The 7732-nt window shown below is 41.2% G+C and overlaps 1 long non-coding RNA gene across 2 annotated transcripts; it reads right to left on the bottom strand.

Moving 5' to 3' along the window:
• Positions 1–273: 273 nt before the first annotated feature.
• Positions 274–6313, bottom strand: LOC136944795 (uncharacterized). Of its 2 annotated transcripts, none has more exons than XR_010876791.1 (4): positions 6152–6313; positions 2265–2470; positions 1902–2020; positions 274–597 (listed from the first exon to the last, which is right to left on the bottom strand). It is a non-coding gene; the product is annotated as an uncharacterized lncRNA (long non-coding RNA). The 2 variants fall into 2 exon arrangements; XR_010876790.1 differs by lacking the exon at positions 274–597 and adding an exon at positions 1215–1776.
• Positions 6314–7732: the final 1419 nt, after the last annotated feature.

Here is a 7732-nt window from a genome sequence, read left to right as displayed (position 1 = left end):
TGCTGAGTCCCGACTCTTGGTTCTGAGCTTGTTGACCTGAAACTCAGCAATGTCGGCACGCTCCTCAGCCTCCTCCAGCTCATGCTGAACCTTCCTGAACTTGGACATGTGGGAGTTGGACTGCTCCTCCTGGGTGACATTGAGAGCAGGTTTGAAGATTAGCAGAATGGTCATCACATTTTTAAAAGGCTGTTTTGGTTAATTACTATTTTACTTTGTAATCAAGTCTAATTCTGTAATATTACATTCATATTAATGTATGACTCACTGCCTCCTCAGCATGTCTCTTGTAAGCCTTCACTTTAAGCTGCAGCTTATCCACCAGGTCCTGAAGTCAGGTTACATTCTGTTTCACATTCATGAATGAGCCGACATTGTACTGGATGGTGTCGATAGACTCTGATAAAAAGAGATTGAACAGGGGTGGCGGTGGTGGACCCAAGCGCACAACACAGACTAATCAAATGATGAGGTATGGTCCAGAAAGGTTTTAATGCCTGGGTTATTGCAGAGTGGAGATGGCAGTGACAAAACAGATGGGACAGGCAGGGTAGGCTGTGCAGGCGTTTGGCAGGGTAACAAGGTTGGCTGGTGATCCTGTAGGTACAGGTAAAAACAAAGTTAGCAAAACAAATGATTATAACAAAATACTTAAAACTGACTGTATTCAGTATTTAACCGAGAGCATGACTACCAAGGTAGACAAAACTATAATCCAGCGAGGAATTACGTGAAAACCAGGGTTGATATACTGCAGGGCTGATGAGTTGATGGGAGACAGGTGTGGACACACACACACTACAGTACCTCTGCTTAAAATCAGTATAGAGGATTCTGCTGGGGAAACCCTTCCTGCAGATCATAATACCCTCCAGCACACCATTACACCTCAGCTGGTGGATAACCAGGAAGCTCTCCATCAGAACTGGTTTCAAAAGTTAGTTACAATTGGCAAATGTTTTATATTCACCTCAGAGTAAAATTATGTGTTCTGTTATACCTGGAGTCTTAGACTCATTGGGGATCAGGCAACACACTAAATGAGTGTGGGTGCTTCTCAAGCAGGTCATCAGCTTGCCCAAATTCCCCTGTCAGGTTTGAAAATTATATCTTGAAAACAATAATTTCATGAAGTTATTTAGTTGTTTTAAAACTCGATAACAAAGCTTACTCACTCTGAACTGAGAAGACAGTCTGCTTGACTGTTGTGTCTGTTGAACAGATACGCCAGATTGGAGATCAGAAATTGTTTAACTTTATTATGAATGCATTTTTGTGTAATACCTGGTAATGCATGGTGGGGGAGCAACATAAATGGTGGCCAGCAGATCCTTGTTCTTGACCAGCCAGAGACATTGAAGTCCACTGTACCAGCATAGTGGATCAGAGAAATGGGCTTCTGCTTTGCCCTTTGCTGGTTTAGACTTCTCAAATGCATTAGTCTTTCCAAGATGTTGGTCATACAACTTATTCTTGAAGCAAGTGTATGAAGCCTTGGGGAACATGCACTCCTCTTCAAGGATGGAGAAAATGCCCTTTGGCTGTGTAGAAAAATATTTTTATGCCAAATGTCTTTTGCAGAAGTAAGCATAGATTTATGTAACTATTAAATCTTTGATTAACTCTGTTATAATTAAAATGACATGTCAACTTACTAAGGCACCTTATACAACGGAATAATATCCTTGGCATTTGTATGTCATGTCATATATCCATGTCATATACAGGGAGCCACTTGTAGGGGTTCACCGTGGCACAGAAGAGCCCAGAGTAGGTCTGAGTGTGATCAGAGGGTAAAGGAAAATGTAGTTGTTAAACTGACAGTTTTCTATAATGGTATTTTTTTCTGGTCTGGTGGGCTTCCTTAAGATGGCTCATGTGTACATATGTCATTTTCTTACGTAGATCATCCATGCTGCATAACGCTCTTTGAGGTTATACAGGAAAAAAGCTTCATTGAGGTAGGTCATACTTAGGAGGGTTCATGCTCACAACTTCCTCTTCTTTGAAGGGTTTTAACCTGACATGTCAAAAACATGTACAAATATTAATTATCTGAAAAATTAGGAAACATGATTAAAGACTGAATTCATTTTAATTCGACATGACAAAATGCCATAAGAGGCGAGTTTCATTAAAATTAACTGAAATTGAGCGGTTGACAGGCCGACAGGCTTTTGCATACAGTCAAACGTGTTGCTACTGTACATTAGTTTTGCTATACATACTCACTTGGTTATTACCACAAACATTTATCCTCTTACCTCCTCAGGGGCAAGGATTTTCACATCACACTTCCCGCCATCTCTCTTAACAACCAGACCCTTGAGGTACAACTCTGACATCGGGTATATAGCAGGCATTCTTAGCATCAAAGGTTAAAGTCTGGGCCTCAAGCCTCTCCCTCTGAGGCTTGCGAAGGTTTCCCTCACTTGGCCATCTCCGTGTCCGTATTCATAGTGGCAGGTTGCTGGAAGGAATGGATATTTACATAAGAAAATAAAAACAACCAAGGGGTTTGTTTAAATTGACAACTATGTCAATACATAGTTAAGCCTTGTGGGATGTCCATCCACCAAATACTTTATATAAAACATATTTTCTTAGGTTTTTTAGGACTTGCTGTCGTAACCTCCTGTACATCTACAAGAAGTCTGTGTAAGATCTCAGCATTTACTTCGGTAACCTGATTTGGGTAATAAAAAGGGCTCTTGATTCAAAGTCTAATTTGGGATGTGTCACATGCAATGGCAGGCCACTGAGTCCTTGATCTCAGTTTGAAAGACCGGGACATTCCAGGCTAAATATCTCAGTTGGAAATGTATGACAGTATGTTTAATATGTGAGAGGCTATATGGGTAGGTGGGTGTGATACATAAGGTCACATTACGCACTTTCCACACTCTGTGTCCAAGTTGTAAAATAGAACATTTCAACCAGTCAGCAGTGCCATTGAATTTAATGTCGGTGATAAAGCCTTGTAGACACTTGATTTGAGAGGTGTTGTCGGATGTTAAAGCCCAGAGGCCTGTTCCATAAAGCGAGTTTACCGAATAAGCCAGACTTATGTCAGTTAGGCAGACTCATTTCTAGTTCATTCGGTTCCGTAAAGCTAGCTCAACGTAATTCGAACTCAATTACTATGGTAACTTATGCTTTGAAACTAGCCTGGTCCGGGTCAGGCTAATTTTTAGGCTTAGACCGTGTTCTTGCTTAACCAGACGTTCCTGTAACACTGACCCAACGGGAAAACGATGATTTACCATGGACATTCTCATTTTCTTATTCTCATCAGTTCAATATGTTCAACATTGATAGAAAATCTACTTAAATAGCCTAATGCATTAAACGATGATGAACAATGATTTGATACACACCATAAATGATCAGAGTATAATTATCATAGCTATATAGTTGTTAACAGTAGTCTACAACTGCAAAACAAACCTAAATCCATAGGTTACATCCTCCATTTTCCCGACACAACAACCATGTTAAAACGTTAGGCTACTGGGTAATGTATTGATTAATAGTAGGCTATTTATTTAAAACAATGTAAAAAAAAGTACATTTAGATGTGTTTAGAAGGTGTCTGTTTTTTAATCAACGAAGTAGGCTAAAGGTCTAAAAAAGGACCTCGACCCACATAGCCTGTCGTTCAGGTCAATCATGGCATGTCATTTTATTTTGATGAAGCGATGGATGAGGGAGCTGTCATAGTACAAGGCTTAACCCTCATGCTGCCTTCGGGTCACATGACCCAAAGGTTCATAATGAACCATCGTTGTGTTTACCCAATTTTACCCAATACAAAAACAAATAAAAATAATTCTCTTTTAACCATTCCAATGTGGGGGGTCTGACAGCCCAACGGTTAAAAGAAAATGCTTCACTTTGTTTTTGTATGAGGCAAATTTGTCGCAATACGACGGTGGGTCACAATGACTGATGGGTCAGAATGACCCGAAGATAGCACAAGGGTTAAAGAGAACGTTCTTTCTGGAAGAAGTCACGTGGCCGTGTGCATTGCTTTTGCCGTGGTGGATTGTATGATCCATGTTTTACCTCTCGGGCTGCTTAAGAATAGGGTGCACACACAATTAGCTTGACTACTTAAATCTGACTTGAATTAGTAGGACTGCGTGAGCTGAAATTGGCCTTTATGGAACCGCTTTAGCCCCGCTTGACTAATTAAACTTATTCTGGTTTGGGACTTTAAGTCCAGCTTTTTTGAGCGGCCTTTATGGAACAAGCCTCTTCTGCAGAACCACAGCAATGAAAAAAGCTTTTGGGAACCCAATTATTTCTGTATCTGAACAATGAAAATGTTCTTAGTTGAAATACCACTAGGTTGAGTTTTTCACCCACAATATAGGCAGTAAGGGCAATAATAATCTTGATTGATTAGTAGCAGCTGTTGCCTGTTGATGGTAAGACTCAAGAAGGAACAGAATGGAGGTTTTGTCTCAAACTATTTGTATTAATGGTCTGCAACCATTTCTTATGAAAGAAATGGTTGCAGACCATGTGAAAAGTAATGCATGCTTGCAGCCATATTTATAATTTGTTTTATTTTGTATTGTTTTGACTGCTACTCCCTTTTGGCCTTTACCTTGGCCTCTTCCTGACACTTGATTTTATTAATAGCCATTCTCATAACGGGCTCCTCTGCAGACATACTACGTCACACAAACATAGGACGATGAATATGTCTGTGGGGGATCCCTTATAGTAAACTGACTCCCAGTCGTCTGAGGTAAAGAGGTTCCTCAGTGGCTTGCTTTGGCTGCCATCCAGGCTCCTCTCATTCTCTTCTTGCTCCAGGCTCCCCCTGTGTCATTCCTGATTCTAAATTGGGTCTGAGCCAAGTGGGTCACGCCCTCATGTACTGGGGGAGCTCATGAGCAACACTGAACATATAAAACTATGTAAATTAATCCTTAAAGGATGTGTTAGGATAGATTGTACATCGAGTTATTCTGAGATTTGTAAACATTGAAGTACTTTTCATGTTTCCTGGATTTGGTTATTAGTGTGAGAGGAAGGAGAGGCCAAAATGGCTTGGCTGGCTCTCATTGTGAACACAAGTGAAGGGGAGTTATTAATATCCCTGAGATCTGTTGTTCAGTGTGAAATGCAGTGGCTGCCAACAACTCCTGCTCAAGGGCACCCAGACAGGGGGGTGGGGGGGGGGGGTGTTGGCAGGCAGACAAACAGGTAAAAGAGAATTTGGCATGGTCTGTAACAGGCAGAGACAAAAGCACAATTACTTAGCATTAGTGATGTTACGCTCAATGCCGTGCTCACAAAGCGGTATCGAACTTTCGAAACAATTTGTACCGACAAAAACGTTTAGAGCGTGGCTTCAAATTGGCAAAAACCACGTGATCACCTGTCGAAGTGTCGAAGTGACAGCCGAAGCTTCGGACGTCACACGAGCAGCTGAGACAAACTGAGTTTTATTCAAACGCTTAAAAAGACATCAGAAATCACTAATATTCGTAGGTTATAGAGGAGACATAGGCCTATTTACGGACGCTATAGAATACATTCATTGACAGAGCCAGAGATACCGATAGATTGCCAGAGCTACCGATAGATTGCCAGAGCTAGATAGATGTGAGAGTAGGTGTACACAAGCACGTACATCTTTCTCTAGTTTTACCTTCAAATTTGGCCTTTCCCAGTTGCAAAAGCATGTTCCAAAACCTGAGCCGATAGTCTACATTATCAAACAATAATTTATTCATTTAGCATATACTTCCTCTAAAATGAGGTCACCGAGATTTGAACGAATATTGCTATAAGAACTGGAACGAAAATATTATGAATGTAAAATAGCAAAGACGTTACGTTGTTTATAATACAATATATATGCTAACATATTTGACTAACAAATCGACACATTTATCACGTAACCTTTATTTATCAAGTTGTCAATGACGATTGTGAGACTGACGTCTCGAGGACTTGACGTCACTTGATTCCTTCTATCGCCATACCATAATTCGACCAGCAGATGTCCCTATGGAGAAGATGTATCGAACGCTTCGAAAAAGAGATACTTTTTCGACACAATTGTGTCAAATAGCTCGTTGCTTCGGAAAGCTTCGTTTCCCCCATCACTACTTAGCATACTGCGATAACGTACCTTAAGTCAGGCGCCAACACGTCTAGCAGAAGCGTTGAACTGGTGATGAGTGATTGGAAAACCGGGGTTGAAATACTGTGGTGCTGATGAGGGGATGACTTGCAGGTGTGTCAATTTCACAGGAAGGATGGAATATGTGGCAGGAAACCCAGAGCCGGGAGCCAACACCTGTGAAAGCAAGAACAAAGCAGAACAAACATAAAACCTGGCCCGGATCAGGCCGGGGACATAACACTTTTCATTTTAAAGATCCTGTAAAGTGGAATTAAAAACGAGTTTCAAGTTCACCACACCACAGAATAATGTGTTATTAACTACCCATCCAAATTCGAATGAAAAAAAACACCGACAAGTATGTCAATTTAGGCTTTGAAATCGTGAAAAAATCAGCAGTCTTCTCTGTTTGAGACTGGGGGGGCGTGTCGCCTGAAGGAGCTGAAGCTCGGCCCCCTCGCTGGAAGGCGCCGCCTCTCTCAAGTAAGCTACCTACGACCCAGATAATGGACGCTACGTCAAGCCGAACAAAACAGTATAGAATTAGAATGTATTTGTTCAATGAGTGAAACATACAGATGCATATAAATGAAATTTTCCCCTGAGCTGTAACACAGGAGTAAACATTTACAGCAGAGACAGCAGATAGTGAGCTCTCCAACTTCTACTTCTAGCACATTAGCTACCATTTCACCAAAATACCATCATTCTACACCGAGTAGCCTAATATCAAGTTAGCGGTTTGCACTAATTATAGCAGAGATACCTCTAGAAAAGTATCTAGTATAATTATAACAAGCACACAGAACTGAGTGATGAACTGCTGGCGGCGGTGGATGGTCCAGGTGCGACCGGAGGATGAACGGCCGGGGGGGCGATGCTCGGTATGGCTCCGCGCTGCAAGAGAAGCCTGTGTTGGTGAACCCCGTCGGTCTCTGGTCCATTTTAAAACTGTCCGCCATGAAATGGTCAGTGGCGCTGTTTGAGTTTATCCAACGCTTTCCATGAGCGTGGCTCTTCACAAAATCTATCCACCTATTTTTCCTTTCATTATCAACAGGGAACTTAAATGGCGTTGCAGCGCAGCTAGTTCTTGCATCCAGGGAAGATGCAGTTGCGGGTGGTTGGAGACATCCTGAAGCTAGCTAGCTAGCTGATGTAAGCTACAATAACAGTACAGCAGGAGGAGCCATTCAGTGATCTGACGTAGATGGGGCGAAATGACGTAGATAGGGCATTTTTTGGCTCCGCCCATTAAAACCTGATCTGAAAACGGAAGAGAAACAATGTTTTAGCGCTTTGCACATGCTTTCAGGAACTCATTTCACACGTATATAATGTACTTAGAAGCAAAACATGGAATTTACTTTACAGGATCTTTAACCATCAGTACTCTGTATATTCTCCCTACAGTATGTTCACAAGAGGAATTATTAAATAAAAAGCCTTTAATTTACTTTTCTATCCAAGTTACAATATGTATTTAAAACCTTACAGATTTCTCTTATACTTTCCATCATAGTCAACAGCGTATGATAATGTAATTAATTTAACCTTTTTTAAGTTTAGATTTTATGTCGAAGGTCA

Source organism: Osmerus mordax, chromosome 6 (genome assembly GCF_038355195.1).
Source record: "Osmerus mordax isolate fOsmMor3 chromosome 6, fOsmMor3.pri, whole genome shotgun sequence".
Lineage (NCBI taxonomy): Eukaryota > Metazoa > Chordata > Actinopteri > Osmeriformes > Osmeridae > Osmerus > Osmerus mordax.
Note: the sequence above shows the minus strand (reverse complement) of the source record. Positions and strands in the feature narration are given on the sequence as shown.